This window comes from Bacillus rossius, chromosome 1, assembly GCF_032445375.1.
Source record: "Bacillus rossius redtenbacheri isolate Brsri chromosome 1, Brsri_v3, whole genome shotgun sequence".
Taxonomy (NCBI): Eukaryota; Metazoa; Arthropoda; class Insecta; order Phasmatodea; family Bacillidae; genus Bacillus; species Bacillus rossius.
The window spans coordinates 121,369,360-121,387,750 of NC_086330.1; the positions used below are offsets into that span (position 1 = coordinate 121,369,360).

The 18,391-nt window shown below is 38.0% G+C and overlaps 1 protein-coding gene across 2 annotated transcripts in view; it reads right to left on the reverse strand.

The window, feature by feature from the left end:
- LOC134543716 (band 3 anion transport protein) overlaps positions 1-18,391 on the reverse strand; it is a 337,233-nt gene that overhangs the window by 300,163 nt on the left and 18,679 nt on the right. The window contains exon 1 of one of the 2 annotated variants that reach the window (XM_063388397.1): positions 14,786-14,874. The exons of the other annotated variant lie outside the window; for it this stretch is intronic. The gene's annotated coding sequence lies outside the window, so the exon portion shown is untranslated. Of the gene's footprint in view, positions 1-14,785; positions 14,875-18,391 lie in introns of those variants that run through there. 2 annotated transcript variants of the gene reach the window in all.

The window sequence follows — 18,391 nt, forward strand, 5'->3', positions numbered from 1 at the left end:
AATGTAAATCGATCGCTGCGGTAGCCACGCTCCGGAACCGCACTTTGGGTTCTGCGCTTGAGCTGTGATGTGGCGCAGGGTCTTTCAAGTTTGAATAGAGGGTTGGGGCACTGCGGGAGTGTACTCAAGCCTGGTCTATTGTCTGTCCCGGGGAACTCTGCTTTTCGGCATGAACTTAGTCTTCTGTGTTGGCAAGTTTGGCGAGAGCTCGGGCTGTGAACAAACCGCTCGGTATGATTGTATCTCTCTTTTCGGAGAAGTTTTCACTTTTTATCTTTTTTTTTTTTGCTTTACCTCCACGTTCTTACACCACTTTAAAAAAAGTTTCGGTGAGCACCTTAAATGTGTAACAACCTGTATGTATTCAGAGAACAAACATCACTAAGTCATTAAAGTTATGATTATGAATATCATTTCGGGCAACACTTTTCGAACTTTCAACCAATCTGAGAGCATACATCCAATAACAACTCATCAACTGACACAACCCTTTTCAAATAAGAGGATTTCCATGTTTAGATACTAATCCGTTCGCCACAATGCCTGTCAATATTTAGTAATGTAAAATTGAACCGACTATGTGTCTGAATATTGTATGTCTTGAGTGATTGGCCTTACTTATTCTTGCTGAAAGTAGAACTAACTTGGTGGGGAAGGGGGAGGGACATTTTCCATTAACGTTTAATACAATGACATTTTTTAGACTGAATTATCGATTCAAGATTGTTCGAAATTTCTGCGTTGATATATAATTGACCATTAACTACTAATTAAAGTAAATATTTTACGCCTTATAAAGGCGTATCTTGAATTAACAGCACTGATATTCAACGAGAATAATTCAGCCAAGTTGTTCATCATTACACCACACTTGTTTATAAAGTACACACATTCGTTTTCTAAATGGTTCCTCGAAATCGTAGTAATTATAGTTTAAGTAACTGATACATAACTTTAGTGCAACAGACAAGCACTATGAACAGCCATGCAGCCATAGCAACGGGCAAACAAACACTTTGCCAAATATATGTGGAAAATATAGTTCCTTGTAGTGTGCGACTACACCTCCGGGTAGCTTCCCGTAGCTGTGCGAGTAGAAGGATGCGAAAACAAAATCCTGGAAAACCACAAACCGCGCATCTGACGTCAAAGGCGACAAAAAAAATAACGTTTTAACCTCAACGTTTTCCTACGAAGATGCTTGAAATAAGTATAATATTTTAGCACCTAGGCTCATTCACCACGTTTAGTAGGCAGTAACATTTAAACATTCATGGAAATAATAATTTACGACATTGCCTGTGCGAATTCGTGGGACGAAGATAACGGAAAATCCACAGCATGTGCCAATACTGTGCATGAGAAACATATAAATAGAAACGAGTAAAATATGAAAAGAAAAAAAAAATTAAATTGAACAGATTGAACAGATAAGAAGCTATAGTATAGAGGTACATACTGCAGCCTCATATAATTATGATATTTCAACTTGAATGTTAATTTTACAGTCTTAATTTGACTTGTCACGTGTCAATTTAGATTTTTGTTCTCTATGCAATTGTATTATTTACAATAGTTGCTTTGCTGAGATTACTTGCTCTGAGCAAGGAGTTTGGTTAAAAAAAAAAAAATAAAAGAACAGGAATATGTTTTGACGTTAAAAACTATAATTAAGTTTTAATTTGTTTTCTGTTATTAAAAATACAAGTTTATTGTGATTACATTTATAATCTGAAATAAATAATATTTAATTACGTTCTTCATTCTCGTCAGAATATTAATCAATATATGTAAAAGACTGGAAGTTTACTTATATTAACAAATCGTCGAAGTTGCTACATAGCTATATGAAGAGGTAGCAACCAATTTCGAGATATAAAACGAAATATATTAACTACACAAACAGCAGAGCTTAGCCATTCCACGAAGTTACTCCACGAGATTTACCGAGAAGAACCCACGTCAGTATCATCCACAAAGGAAGGATGTGATTCTACCAACGGAGACGTCAGCACAACCGACTTCGGGACAGCATGATCGGGTCGAACCCTGGTTCCTGCAGCACGCAAATTTCGATACGACACAACTAGAAGGAAGTTCATCACCCATGCCGGTAGCTGCGAATACCTCATCGCGAAAGGAGTCCTGGCACTAGAAGACTACCATTATCATATTTATCGGTAAACTACGGACTAAGGTGGGTCATGCACCACAGAATCCAGACAGTACCATCTTTACTTTTCTGTGCCTAATCAAACTGATAGACTTGACAGAATTTTAAGGCCTATTATTTAATGTTAATTTTGTCCACGAAATTCATTCTGTTGAATGGTTTAGATACCAAAGTAAACTGATAATAATTTTATTGAAATATTAGCTAGGAAAGTTCCATATTTGCCAGTGGTCCTTTGCAAAGCCACTGAGTATTTAGCTGAGGTAATTATAACAGATCAGCATATCCTACGGATAAACTTATGAATATGAAGAAAAATAACGTGTAAGTTTTAATTTAATACTGTTTATATTTAAAACCTAAAACAAAGACGTACTCTTATCAATCTTGTTAAATCTTAACATCAATAGCAACCAATGATAATTATGTATAATTATTCAGTGTACGTGTGTTGTAGTATTAGTCAAAGGTACGTGATTGAGATCTTGTAAAGTGCGTTGTCAACGTATATTAGAAACACGTAATAATTATATAAAATAACGATTTTAAACTCAATTTATCTTCTTTGTCAGGTACTTATTAACTGAACTTAACAAGTAAATATTCCTGATTTGATAAATGTAATGACATCTCTATTTTGTTTTATTGACTTACCAAAGTCTTAATTTTTCATGATAGTTTTGTTTTTCCATTTATCTAAATCTGTGGTATACAACTTGAAAAGTTGAAAGTTACTTTACTACTAATATCTTTCTTATAACTAGGAGATGTTACCTACAATAGTAAGCTATGTTCAACTTCTTCGGGACAAAGGACGTGCGTCGCTTGTGAGACGGTCGCTACTTTATACCTGCTTCATCAGACATACTGAAGAGGAGGGAACATTTTTATATTAAAACGTGTGGTTATGTATGTTTGGGCACAGGCTTCAGGCCGTGAAGCGTGTCAGAAACCATGTAGTATTCTGGAAAATTTAAATATGTTGAACCTAACCAACAGAAAATGCACGACAGCTCTCAGAAAAAATGCACAAGAAAATCCATTTCCTCAACAGTAAGGAGGAGACAATGGAACGACCACTCCGCGCACAGCGCCACGAAGCAGCCAGCTGCCGGGTGTGACGCCCGCGCGACCTCAGGGCCGCGGCTCGACAGTTGCACGAGGAACAAGGCTGCCAACCGCGCAACCGCGCGGCACAGTTGCTATTCGTCCGCAGTCTATTCACGCACGGACTTCTCAACGAAATAAACCAAGAGTTCTTCGTAATCTCAAATAACTGCTGCATCTTCGGAGAAACTACGCCAACTTCCGACTTCCGAGATGTGTGTTTCGTTGTCAACAAGGTAAATACACACGTGGAAGAAAACAGAAGGTTTCTGTTGTACAAACAAAAAGTTTTTGACGTGACGTCTAATAAATCGATGAACGCCGGCTGCACGCACGAAAAAGTGTCCCGTAACGCACATTGTCCCACTACGGATTTCCCAGTACGGATGTGTCCTGTTATGCTCATTGTACGCATGCGTGGCATCTCTCTTCCACTCGATTGGAACAACCATCGATTTGACTTTTCAATCATATTTTCGTCGTTTGAATTATTATGTAATTTAACAATCGTCCACCGATTTTCAGCACAATCGGTACGGTTATTTAAAAGTAATGTTGAATATTAAAATACGTCTTTAACGAACAATGGTGTTTTACAGTTACACATAATAATTCAAATTACACCCGGGATATTTTGCACACTGTTTTAAAAAATCTGTAACACAATATAAATAAGTTTGGTATATTTGGGATGCGTATTTGTTATAAAATCGTGTTATAAAAACGGGCGGACTACATACGTTTTTAAAACTTCTACAACACAAAACAAAATCTTTATAAATATATATATAAAATCTGAAACAATTGTTTCCAATATGGCCTCTTGGCCGTGCGATTAGCATCGTTGACTACCAATCCAAAGATTGACGGATCGAATCCTGGCCGCTGCGATACCTTTATTTTTGTACTTGTAAAAATAAATACGGCGCGCGCGACACTATAAAAGTAATAAATATATTTGAATTAATGAATGCAAATAAAAGTAAATTTATCAATTAAATTGTAGATTTCATTTCACTCCTTCTGTGTATTCTCAATGTTTTAAAAAATATTGTAACACATAAATAAGTATGGTGTATTTGGGATGCGTATTTGTTATCAAATCGTGTTATAAAAACGGGCGGACTACATACGTTTTTAAAACTTCCACAACACAAAACAAAATCTTTATAAATATATATAAAATCTGAAACAATTGTTTTCAATATGGTGTCGTGGCCGTGCGGTTAGCATCGCTGACTGGCATGTCAAGTGTATCATGTAAAAGTGCTAATGTATGAAACAGACATAATAAAAAGCTTTTTGAATTGAATTGATTGAAATTGACTACCAATCCAAAGGTTGACGGATCGAATCCCGGCCGCTGCGATACCTTCATTTTTGTACTTGTAAAAATAAATACAGCGCGCGCGACACTACAAAAGTAATAAATATATTTGAATTAATGAATGCAAATAAAAGTAAATTTATCAATTGAATTGTAGATTTCATTTCACTCCTTCTTTGTATCCATACAAAATAGTGATAATTCAATAACACTGATTCAATTTTATTCATAAAAGTATGCAGAGGTAGATTTTATCATACAAAAGATAGAAAAATTAAAAAAAAAAAATTTCTTCCTCAAAGAATATAATATTTTTAAGGCCTAAATGGTTTGGTTGCAAACACCTATTACGGCTCAGTCTCAGGCCGAATATGATATTTCATTTTCTTCTGGATCAATCATTTCATCAATGTTTTGTTATGACGTTGTCACGTTAAACTATCGTCCGTAAACCGACTTTACAGACAACCAATTTTTGAATGTTTTTTTTTAAATATAATAATATTATTATTGTTGATTCATTTTCAAAAGTGAACTCAACCCTTAAACTTACAAGGATAACAGTAATTTTACAAAGATACCTGGATTAATTATAAACCAGCGTTTTACGTAAATTTAAGATGAAAAATTTTAACAGTACGCCATCACATTAACACAAATCAACAATAATAATGAGAGCAAGGTTTACTATGTTAATGCTTCTAAACAGCCGAACTTCTATTGCAAGCATATATATGTATATAAGTTTTAATCATCGTTTTCTGACCTATCAGTACTGCGCTTGAATCATTAAATAGTGTTTTTTTCCATACTGTTATTCCAAGTATAAATACCGATTGAATATTAACCATGGGATACTCAAGTTGCTAAGTGTCGCCATTGCATTGTGCAAGTGTGTTTAAAACGTAAAAAAAAAAAAAAAAAAAAATCCTACACCAATTTTACTTATATTTCCTTCTGTAACTCATTACGAATTCGAAGATAATCGAAAATCAGTATCTCGACTTGCACAAATATTTTATTTCTTACTGACTTTAACATTTTTAACTTAACTGCTATACAAACAGCTTACAAGTCTAAATGTTATTAAATACACGCTACCGAAAAACAAAATGTTAGTTGAAACAGTCATGTCCGAGCTCCAGAGTTCACTGTCACACGCGCTGTTCGTGGTCTGCTGTACTTATTTTCATGTCCACAGACCATTATTGGAGAACCACATTATAACAATTAATCGGAAAATACGATAAAAAGCTCAGTTCAGAGTCAGTTTTGTAATAGTGTCGTACACTCGATACCAACCCCCGAAGAGACTTATGTATGAGCACGGAGTGGGTTTAGAGCCCACTATGATATTTGCATCGTCGTGGAACGTAAACCTTGTTTTACATGAAGTCACGTCCACACTTTGTAGAGTTATTAATGGCCCCGCCTAATCAAGGGCGTGTGTGCGTCAGTAATGCGGGATGAGTGCGACGCTCGCCGGTGTCGTCTGTAAGAGCAAGGTTGTGGACTGGCTCGCACGCAGTCTTCTCGTCGTGCATGAGGCAACTATGAGATTGGAGTGGACAACGTAACATTATATGGCGTATAACTGAAGTTATAGGTGTATCGCAGGTGCTTTGGGTGCTTTCAAAATACTCTACAGGCAGTTTCACGCCTAAAAATTATTCTGGAAACAACGCGTTGTAACCATTTAAACTCTCCTAAAAATAGTTTTAAAACTAAATCCAGAAACAGGCCTAATACAACCTCAGTGTATTCGTAACTGATTTTCATTAAAATACATTAGGTGTCTGGAGCAGTTTTCGCAACGCGTGGTTGTTGCTGAAGATCTGCACACCTATGTGCGCCCTTAAATGCCAATTCGGCAACCGTTGCAGTTGTATCTGTGACTCAGAGACCTCTAACGTCGGAGACGACAGTAGTTTATATCCATGACCCAGAGACCACTTTAGTCTGTCTCAAGTAACTTGTCTAAAATATGACACAGATGCTTGTTTAAGAACACTGACAACCGCATAAGAAGTTGTTTAAACACATAAGACAGAAAAAAACAGTGGCAGAAGGATACGAATAGACATTTGAGGACTGTCATGATATACAAATCCCGCAGCTGCGGAGATGTTCGAAGATCGCTATGAGACTCCCAATTCAAAGCCCACTGCTGCAGACAACATTTATGGCTTGAAGACCAGCACAGACTCCCAGGTGGCACAGGCTAACGATGAGATGATTAACCGTGCGCATAATCTGCGACTGCGACCTTTAACGACATATTTTCCAAAAGTGTCAAGGCACACGCACACAATTGGCAAAATGTTGAGGTTACAAAATTTCACAACACATTGCACGTCTCAGTTTCAACGCGGCACGCATTCGTAATTTGAGGAAAAGAAAAAAAGGGAGGGGGCCCTCCAGAAAATACTGGTGTGCAGGTAAATTTTTGTGTAGCTTTTGAGTGTGCTATGTATTGCCCTTTTGAAACATTCATATCATTATCTGGCATGGAAAACTTAAATATGCAAAATTATTGACAGAAGTCCCTCATTTAATACGTATTACGTAAAAATGCCACGCTAGGCGTAATCATTAATGAACAGTGTGTCTTATTCGAGCAGCAGATTACGACGGTCCTGTTGCCGCGGAAAAGAACGACCGGGCGCGACGCGGCCGGACGGGCCCGGGTTGACGCAAACGTCGATCAGTGTTCCGTGCCGCTATTTATAGTCCCGGTCGTGGTCGCGCGGGGACTTCCGTCTTCCACGTCGCAGCATCCACCGACAGTCTTACCAATCTCACTTGGACACAGGCGCCTTCCAGAGGGTAAAATATGCCCTTCTGAAGTAAATTGTTTAGGTTTTTTTTTTTTCTTTAAATAATACTCATCAAAGACGTATGCATAGCTATTAACAATAGTCTAGATATACCATCTAGAATAAGTTATTTGTAGGAAGAATTTAAGGTAATTAAGCTCCGCATAGAAAAAGTTATACTGTATACGCCTCTGCTTAGCCGTAATCTCTAAGCCACACGGTTATGCGCAGAGGCTGAAGCGACGCGACGGATCACTCCAGTACGCGCTAGGGCTCGATACTGACAGGTAGCTGTGAGTGTTGTCGGGTTTCCCGCCTGCGAAGCGGTTCGTGGTATTCTCTAATACCATTGACAATCCACGGGCTCTCTCTACCATCAGAATGTCATTTTACAAGCTCCCCAGATGTGTGTATATGCCCATTAATGATAGTGCCTCCGATTTGACTAGTTATTTCATGTGTCCAGTGATTGTAGCCTCATGCACAGGAGCTTGGAAATTGACGAGCGGTCCAACTACCGCCTGTGGCTTGTCGTTAGTATTTGAGAATACGACAATCGGCCCACAGGCGGGAGAACCCGTCATCTCTACCACAGAACTTAAGTCGTCAACATGGCGGAACCACGTGTTGCAGCATATATTACATATATATATATATATTATATATACACACAAATACATATACCAATTCGTAAACATTAGGGGCACACCAATCGTATTGGTGTGCCAAATTAAAATTTTTAGTAGCAAAACTATTCTCGAACAAATTGTTAACTAGTCATAGAAAGAGGTAACTGCAACTTTAAAAATACGTTAGAAATTTGGCATAACGATCTTCATTACCAACAATTGGTTTGCAATTTATGTGGTGTTTTGATAGCGTATTGGCAAAGTGTGTGCCTCCGAATCAGATGAGGTTATTTTTGATTGGGTTCAAAACCCATTACCGGAAAAAAAACTTTAAATATATATACTACATTATACAAATTTTAATTTAAGCAATATAACGAATCAGATGGTTTACAGTTTTTGTTTTATTATTGTTCTTAACTAATTTGCATAATTTTGTGATTTGTCTGTTAGGAGGACAACCAATTTTGACCGTTATATAAGACAACACTACATCAATACCCATTTAATTTCAGGGTCTTCTGAATTATTATTCCTTGGAATTTCATTCATTTCGCCATAGCTTTGCACACACACACACACACACACATTCATTTTATTCTTTATCGGTTTCACTTTCAACTATTTCACCACTGATGAAGTAGGTACTGGAAAGTCTTTACAGCTCTTTGGTTGCTGTTAGCAACCAAATTCAACAGCGTTGTTAATTAGGAGGAGGAGAAAAGAGACGCCGTGGCCATTGCGGAAGGAAGACGTTGCTCGAGCTGGGGCTGGCCAATTCCTTGGTTGCCCGCTCGAGAAACAGAAGTTGCGCGTCGTCCGCGATCTAGTTGAATAGATTCATCTTCTGAAAGTTTGTGAATAGTATTTTCTGACTCTACACGTCAGAAAATAAGAAGTTTTGACGTCTTAGTGAGACGCTTCATTGTCTTTCATTTTTCGAACATTTTATGCTTCACGGCGGAGTTTGCAGCATCCGAACAACGAACTTTTACGTTTGGCGAGACCAAATTTAACTACAGACTTGACAGTACCAGAAGGATGCCGATATTCGCTACAGTTCCTGATAGCATCGTCATCGCTGTAGTTTGCAGTATCAGTAAAGCCCTCCCATTTCCAGTGTTTCTGCATATAACCCTAAAGGTCCAGAGAAGAGAAGATTTGCTCCCGACTACAGCAGCTAGTTCCGGCATTATTTTATTGTGTGTCCTCCCATATTACTCAGATTAACAAAGTTATGAACTACGGTTGACCTTTAGCATATCAAGGTCTAGAACAAATATATGTATGGTAATGATCTTTGCATTAGCCGCATTAAGAAACTTCAGTCAATACTAATATTTAAATAAAATTAACATATCATTATCATTTGTTTATTCTTGAAGTACAGATTGAACCGTATTGAATTAAAACGTAACTTTTATGAAGAGATAACAGGAACACACAATATACACATTATATTCAATAGTTACAATCACACTTTTTCTCTCACACATTCAGCGGCGTGCTAGCTGGGATAACCGGTTGTTAAGTGCATTTATGACAAAAAGACAGAATTTCTACCACAGTTTGGCACCCAAAGCCATAGAACTGAGAGATTCTCGTCAAACAGCAAAAAAATTTTTTTTTAATTTTTTCTGTATTTAATTGCTGTGATAACGAAGTTTGTTGGTTCAGTTATTTCATACTACGTAGCCTTTATTTGTTATATAGTAAAAATAATTACTATAAGCATAACAACCTTGAACAAAAACTTAACTATAAATGAACACACCTATGTTTGTAAGTAAATGTATTTCCGAATTATTTATTGATAATTATAAACTAAAGCCCTAAGTTAAAGAACACCCCCTCTCATTCCTATCAATTGTTCGTTTAAATATCAATAATATACGGACATTCACTTCCTTGTAAAAAATTAGAGGCATCACTTGAACACGTGATAGATTTAAGGTCCCTAAATGGCGGATTCGACCACGATCTCAGTCAGCGGACGAGTTCTCATTTAGTAGAGTATTTAATTTTGTTCTATGTCTTACGGTTACGCAGTCAAAATGTTGAGGCTGTGATTACACGATTGCAATGGGCTCCGTACCATTTCGATAACCCATTCCGTGGGTTCTTTCAGTTCAAAAGTTTATATATACTTATATATATTGTTATTGTTTATTTTAAAATAAATTATTTAAAAATTTCTGTATGGCTTACTAGTATGAAATAACAGAAAATATAGCAGAAATATGCATTAAAAGTTACTAGAGCAATTAGAAAAATAAATACTGTTAATAACATTTTTTGTATAAGGTTAAGTATATATATACTGTAATAATGATGTATTTACAATATTAATATATAAATGCAATGTCTTGGCCTTCATGTTTCGTTCATTGTCACCATGCATTTTACCGTTCTGCTACAGACACACACAACCTACAACCTTGAGACATTACCTCATAAATATAATAAAGCTAGTTTGATCACACATCCTTAAAGTTGTGTTTATATCATATTAAAATGATTTAAGTTTTACAAAATATATTCATTTGACAACCTAATATTTTTGGTGAGTTTCCAGATGTCCAGAAACGCGAACATATGCGGGTGCTTGTTGCCATACGCGCGAGTCCGCTTCGGCTCGTAGGTGTGTCAGCATTCAACACCAGTGGCACCGCCTAGTAGTCCGCAGTACTCGGAGACTACCTCAAGTAGGCGGGAGTCTTGATGTCGCCTACCCGTGTTTCGAGAATACCTATGCTGGCGGAAGACGGGTTGTCGTGAGCGAGAGTCACAAGACGAGGCTAGTGCAGTTCAGAATCGAGCCCTGGGCCCGCTGCCACGTGAGAGCTCACCGCGTCTGGCTGGGCGCGCGCACAATCAAACAAGACGTCGTGACACCACGCGATGCCTCGCCACGCCTCAATACAGTCTTGTAGCGTTGTTTCGTCGCGTCATTTCTTTCCCACATTCTTGAAAAAAATCAAATTGTTGTGATACTCCTTCAAAATTGGATTATATATATTAGGTATTTATTTTACAAACATACTTATCGATCTGAATCCAGCTCCAAAATGAGAATGTCGTGCCCCATACTGTGCGTGGCAACAGTTGGAAACCTTGTTGCCAGCAAATTATATGAATGTTGGAAACACAGGGCGTTAAAACTTATTAACATAGTTGTTAAAAAATAGTTGAGTTCAGAAGGAATAGTCTTGAGGAATATGTGATTCTTGCAGCTGCGGCAAGAGTGATTTTAAGTGGACGTTCACGTAGATGTCGGAGTCAATTTTAGGTTCGTCCTCTCCAGAGTCGCCGAAAGTATTCTGGACGATATTTACTGCGAGGATCTAACCTTGATTTACTGTGGATGTGAATGAATCAAGATTATCAGGTATTTTTTTAAATTTCACAAGAATATCCAGTTTAGATGAAGTTAATTCTTAACAACATTAGGAGAAAAATAATCAACCAAGGCACAAACTGGACGATTCCTATACATTTATATTAAAGTAAATGCACTTTCTCGACTCAACTTCATACTGACGAATAGGTGGCAGGTCAATAGGGCTATATACTGCACTCAACCTCAAACACAGTCTCAAGCACACTAAATGTTGATCACTATGTTGACAAGGTTTCACCTGTATAACAATGTTGTCAACATTATTTGTTTTAATTTTTATTTGATTTTTACAGCTCACTGGTGACAAGATGAAAAATTTGTTTCCAACATTTACAGTTACTTTATTATAAGTATTATTTATATTCAATGGTTTAACTTGAGTTGTTTATTACGTATGGCTCTAAATTGCTGTTTTATGCTGCTTTGACTATGCCTTGTTTTCAACGGAATATGTTCTAGAATCCAGGAGACAGCCAATGCAAAACAAAAAATGCAGAGAAGAACATATTTGTTTCAAAACTTAAATCGTAAAGATGTTTAAAAACGTTCAAAACATTAAAACAAAATCGTGTTCACGTAATTTAAAGAAAACTTAATCCGCAGTTCCAAGTCTTCATTTACGCAAAAAAGGCCAAAATGATATTCCGTTTTCAGTAGTTTCCCAAAACCGCTCCATGCAAAAACGTGTGTGTGTGTGTGTGTGTAGGTGTGTGTGTGTGTGTGTGTGTGTGTAATACCAACAACAGTACGTTCTAATTAAAATCAGGTCAATTTCTAGAACGGCGTTCAATAATTTTCCGAGAATTAATACTTTTAAAACGCTAATTTGTCAATCTTCAGAGATAAATAAATTGAAACTATGAACTTTAACAGAATATTGAAGGCCCGGTGATTAAAGTGGCAAGAACACTGGCAGTGGTGAACCAGGCGGACGATCCCTCCGGCTGGCGGGTTTCAACTCAAATGCATCCATCCGTACATTCATACACTCATACATTCATATACACACACAGCCATCAATTAATTTAATTTTCGTACCCATTTGCCCTCCAACTAATTTTACGCAGAAAATAACCCATATTCAATTCTCATTTCCGTATCACTATTTACATTTTAAAAAAAAACATTACAATAGCCTATCTTTAAAAAAATACACACTGAGACATTACGCGCGTTAATATACAAGTTCACAATGCAAAATAAAATCTAACATATATAAATAAATAAAAAAATTCAAATACACACAACCAGATATACAAATTTAAAAAAAAAACTAAACCGCAAAAAAAGAGACACCTAATAGAACCATCGCATGGCACACGCTAACAAAATGCGGACACACAGCGATGTGATAAGCTTTGCGGCGAGACAGGAGTCCCCAGATACAACACTGCATATTATCACGTACCACGTGCTGTCATTTGGCCGATGGCCGTTAAACATGCGACCGCCGTATTGCAGAACAAAACAATCATTCTCTTCCTGCTGATTTGTGTAGGACGTAAAACTGCAGTGGTTTTCATGGAAAAAAAAAGTTTGCTGCCGTCTGAAATATTTTAAACGCCGTGCCGGCAAGGGGATGCGTGACGACATTTCTCGCAAGCGCTCAGTTTGCAACACGTCCACAAAGTGCGCATTGTTTGCTCTCACACAGGCTTGCTTTCAGGTAGTCAAAGCTTCGACCCCACGGAATGGGTTATCGAAATGGTACGGAGCCCATTGCTATCGTGTAATCACAGCATCAACATTTTGACTGCGTAACCGTAAGACATAGAACAAAATTAAATACTCTACTAAATGAGAACTCGTCCGCTGACTGAGATCGTGGTCGAATCCGCCATTTAGGGACCTTAAATCTATCACGTGTTCAAGTGATGCCTCTAATTTTTTTTTCTGATTCACAGGGTTAACATAGCTAAAACAGTTTTTAGGCCAAAACGTAAGTCTCTTTCCTTCAAAATATTGTCTCGTTAAAGCATCGAATATAATTTAGTGGAATGTCTGAAGTTATTAATAATTGGCTGCTACAAATGTGAAGTCATTGGTGTTTGAATGATTTTATGTTAATCACTACAACTATAGTAAAATCGTCAGTACATCCTAAGTTATGATCTTTAAAAATTTCAATGTGTGTTTTCTGCCTTATATGTTTGAAAATTGTAATGGTGTGCTGTAACCAACATGAAGTGTTTTGGTTTCTATTTTATCTCTCTTAATTGAACCATATTTAGTTGTAACGAAAATTCAATACCTGAAAAAGATGACTATACTGAAAAGGTTCAAAATGTGAACATTCACCACGATACATTTGCATAATGTGAATAACTTGGAATCCACTCACGCAATGAAAACGATCCAACTAACGCTCTAATGTCGACATACATGACTTCAATTTTAACTGCACAAGTTTTCCTGGCGTTCTGAGTTCATGAGTTCGCGACTATCAAATTATAACGCAGGTGTGTCAGTATTTGTGAGTTTTAACAATTAATATACGTTCTTTAACGAGGATGAACGAAATTGAATAGCAATTTATTTCTCCATAATGTACCTACTGTTCAAACTAAGACGAGACTTTGACAGCTGAGTACTAGGTACGACGTAACAGATTCGTGTGGCTGAACATGAACAAGGAACTATTTTGATAATGTCACAAGAATTTCAGCTGTTTAAGTCTAAATGTTCCTTGCAGCACCGTGTCAAAAAAGCCTCACATTATCGTGAAGAGAGTGTACCAATATTCGGGCCCAGTTATCTTGAAGATATTTAAATTTCACTATCCGTCTGCCGCTTCCACAGTGCACGGAAACGTAACAAATGGCAACCAATGAGATTGAATTCCACTGTTACGAAAAATTAATTTTATTTAAAAAATAATTTATGTACGATAATTAACAAATATAATTTAAAAAAAAAACAAATAATAGTACACTAGATACATAATTGTAAACGAAACAATTTTTTAAGTTTTTAAAAAGTAAAGAAACATGGCTACCACCGCGGTTCAACCCTCGGCTTCTATTGGTCGCATGGAGTAACGTAAACAAAAGAGCTGGGCCCTGCCCAGGTAATCTTCACGGGTCCGTACCCGCATGCGTGCCATTGTAGAAACTGCGTTCCGTTTACGAGATCCTGTCTCCGCTTCGAGTCATTGCAGAACGGGCCTTGGCGACGTGAGCGTTGGTGAAGTACTTGTTTATTGACTTCTTGTAACAAAATATATTTTTGAAGTAATTTGACAAGAGTCGCGGCTTCTGAGAACTAAGGAAAATAATAATTAAAGTGAAGTGTGCCGGCTGCTGGAGACAGCTGGAGCGGCGGCCGGGCACTCACCTGGAGCAAGGCGGCGGCGCAGCTCGCTGTGCTGGTGCCGGCGGACCCGCGGAGCGAACTGAGCGCTAAGTCCTCTGCGTCCCACGTCTCCCTCCGCCCAGGGCGAGCCAGCCACTCCCCCCTCCCGCCTCGCAACACACTCGTCTCAACGCGAGTCCACGTCGAGGTCGGCGCGGACGGAGAAACCGCAGAATGAACTGGTAAGGGAATAAGGAGTACCCCGAGAACCCCCCCCCCCCCCCCCCACCACCCGGGGGGCATCAATCGAAACCGGATCACGTGGGAGGAGTGTGATCCTGACCCCTAAAACCACCACGTCCTTTATTTGCTTTAATGGGTACTCTGCACGTACGTACGCTTAGATTGTAGTATAAAGTAAATGGCAACCACAGTTGCCACACTGATGCTACCCAGCTTCCTAACATTAATAATAAGTTTCAATGTGTACATATTTAATGATACTTTTTTTTTAATATTTAAGAGTATGAATTGGTGTTTACTGATAGTATTATCACGGTTGTAGTCATTATGACAAAAACAATTCATAGCTAACACAAATATTATCTCACAGAAAATTATTATTTCACACTCTAAATAAATATGAATATGGTAATTTATGTGCTGTGCTCAAAACAGCAAAAATATTTAGTTTAAAATGAAATAAAAATGGTTGAAAACTAGATGGCGTCTTTCAATTTACACACATTATTTTATAATATTATAAATTTATTTATAAGTCATAAAATACAACAGGACAATTTATTTACAAAATTTCCATTTCAAAATTTACTTTACAATGAACAATATTCAAGATATTTAAAAAAATTCTTACATTACAAAATTGTGTCTAAAATAGTTTTTTCTGAATGTTGTAGATCTGGCAACACAGCTCTAAGAAACAAGACCTCAGCTAATGGCAGAATCGTACATTGCAAAGAGAGGGTAAATGCCCATTTCAATGCACACTGAAAATTAAGGATGAGTCACGAAATAGCTCATCCACGTTTTGTTGTCAACAGGCTTTGTTTTCCTTGTTTGTCCAGTTTTCTGCAAAAATATGAACAATTATGGCAAAATAAATAACTAAACTCACTAGCATGTAAATTTATATTTCAACTGAGTTTGCATGATTTCGTATTAGAAAAACTTTCAAAGACTGCAATGCCTCATGTAATGACGCGACTACACAGGAATTTTATTTTTAGCACTTATAAAACTAGCATGAGTATAGATTATGAAGAAAGAATATCGTCGAAATTTAAGTTCCAGGTTGTTTAAAACGTTGTTTTAAAGAGTTTATTTTTTAGAAAAATTCTCCGAGGAAGGGCCTCGAACTCCCGGTTTCTCTGGGGACTATTCCGTAACACCTATGCCTCTCTCCACAGAGTCTAGGCCACCACTGACATGTCACCAATAGACTTACAGCTTGCTCTCCAGAATGCTTGATGGGCTTAGAATGAACTTGCGCCCTTTCGCATTCCGAAGGATTTATATCCGGCGATCCTGAGCTGTTTTCCCAGATCACTCCAAGCAAATGCTGACATGCTACCCTAACCTACAGGTCGTAATCGACTACTCCCTAAATTTTCCCTACACGAGTCACTGACCTCGGCAACAGGACTACACTAAGGAATTTGGATTCGCTTAATCTCAGCTTAATTAGATGCTAAAATGTTTTGCCGACAAATTTCAGCTATGATTTCATATCTCGACCACTAAGAGTATCTTAGCAAGCTATAAAGATTCATTACAGCCTAATTATTTTTCTAATGTCTTGTAAACGACATAAAGCAGAGAAATAGAACAGTCTGTTACTGCCTTATGTTGCCTGAAGTGCCAAATCCGCACTTGCTTTGGAATCATTCCGGAAAACTAAACATGCATTTATCGAACCCGGCTACTCTCGAATGTGCTTGGACGTTGACCGGTGGCCCGGTTTACCGTATTAGGATTGCAGTCAAAGTTATTTAATCCAGCACGTTCGGGAACACATCGTTGCCGGATTATTGATCAATAAAGAATGCACGCAAATACAAAACAAAATAATGTACAGTAAACTTACACTTGAAACAATTTGTAAGAAACTCCTCTGTAGCTTTACACTGTACGTACACAGTTGTAATATTTAACCCTCTTGAAAGAAGAAGGAAAAACCCCGAACGCAAGCGTCTCGATCGGTGCCGGACGAGAGAATATATTCTTTAATGGGTTTTCAGATCCGCTGTCGCTGGGGCCTCCCGTCCACATCCCACCGCCACCCAGTTAGTTGGCACGGCAGTCCTAACCACAGAACATGGATGGAGATATAGAAGTGCAACTCTTACAGTGGAAACTGAAACCATGTTTAGCGCGACATGAGACGCTATCTTATGGGTGGGTCAATAACTACTAGCAAAGAAAACATGGGCGGGAAGTTCAATTTCAATGTGTTAACTTTGAAATGATGATTTAACTACTTGACGATTAATTGCTTAGAAGAATACAATTACTTTACAACAAAAAATAATAATAACACTGGTTTGTAAGGGGGAAAAAAAAAACATGTTCAATGCAAAAAGTAGGGTATGGAGTATTTATGGTATGCCACACCACAAAATATGAGGTTAATTTTTCACTGGTTTGTTTACCTGATAATAACTGATGCATTACTTCCCACAATCAATGTAGGGAGTTATGTATGTTAGTAATATATTGTAAAAGCTACTATCTAACGGGTGGGGCCCAAGACTACTTCAGGAACTAGGTCTCAGAATTCCTTCCTCCGGCACTCGTCCCGCCCATCCTGTGTGGGGTAGGGAGAGGGGGGGGGGGGGCACAGGGCGATCTCCGGTCTGAACCTGCATCCTCTTCGCCAGAGCGCGCGAGTCAAGGCCACGCGTCATCGCCGTCTCTGTCCAGCTGTCCTGCGGCCGGCGCAGTTAGCTTGAGGCGTTTTCACTGGGCGAGTGACGAGCGGACGAGACAACGTCAAGTAGGCTGGTGAGCGTTCACACAAGGCAAGAACCGAGTTAAGTAGATGTTCGAGTGTCTGCTGTGAATTAATTATAAACCCTACTTAAACACCATCTTTCATACTGTTCAGTGAAGGGCGAGTGAGGTGGGAGTCGCCGTTTTACTAAACCACTCCGACTTAAAAAGTCATCTTCACGCACGAGTTTTATTTAAGTACTCGCCACTCTTACTAAATTACTGGCCTAGTTGTAAACCCCCTCTTTATTGATATCCGAATGTCGCGTCTCGTGCCAGCTTTAAAAAACAGATTAGCCATTCTAAATCCATAGCCTCTTATATTTTTCAAAATAACTTTTTAAAATCGATATTTGCGCGATTTGTCTTCGTCAAAGAACGTGGCAAACATTCATTATTTTCTTAGACGAAGTATGTTGTTAATATTGTTACAGTAGTAATCCTTAAAAATAAAAAAATAAAAAGGCAGCGAGTCTTTCAGTACCACCAGTGATATGTAACGTCTAACCTAGGTAAGAGCAAATTGCAAATTCACTTATAATACGAAACTTGGTCACAAGATTTAACGTTATAATCTTAAAAATAATGCAAAGCGTGATAAATACACGCAAATTGGGTTATCAACAATATTTCTGGACG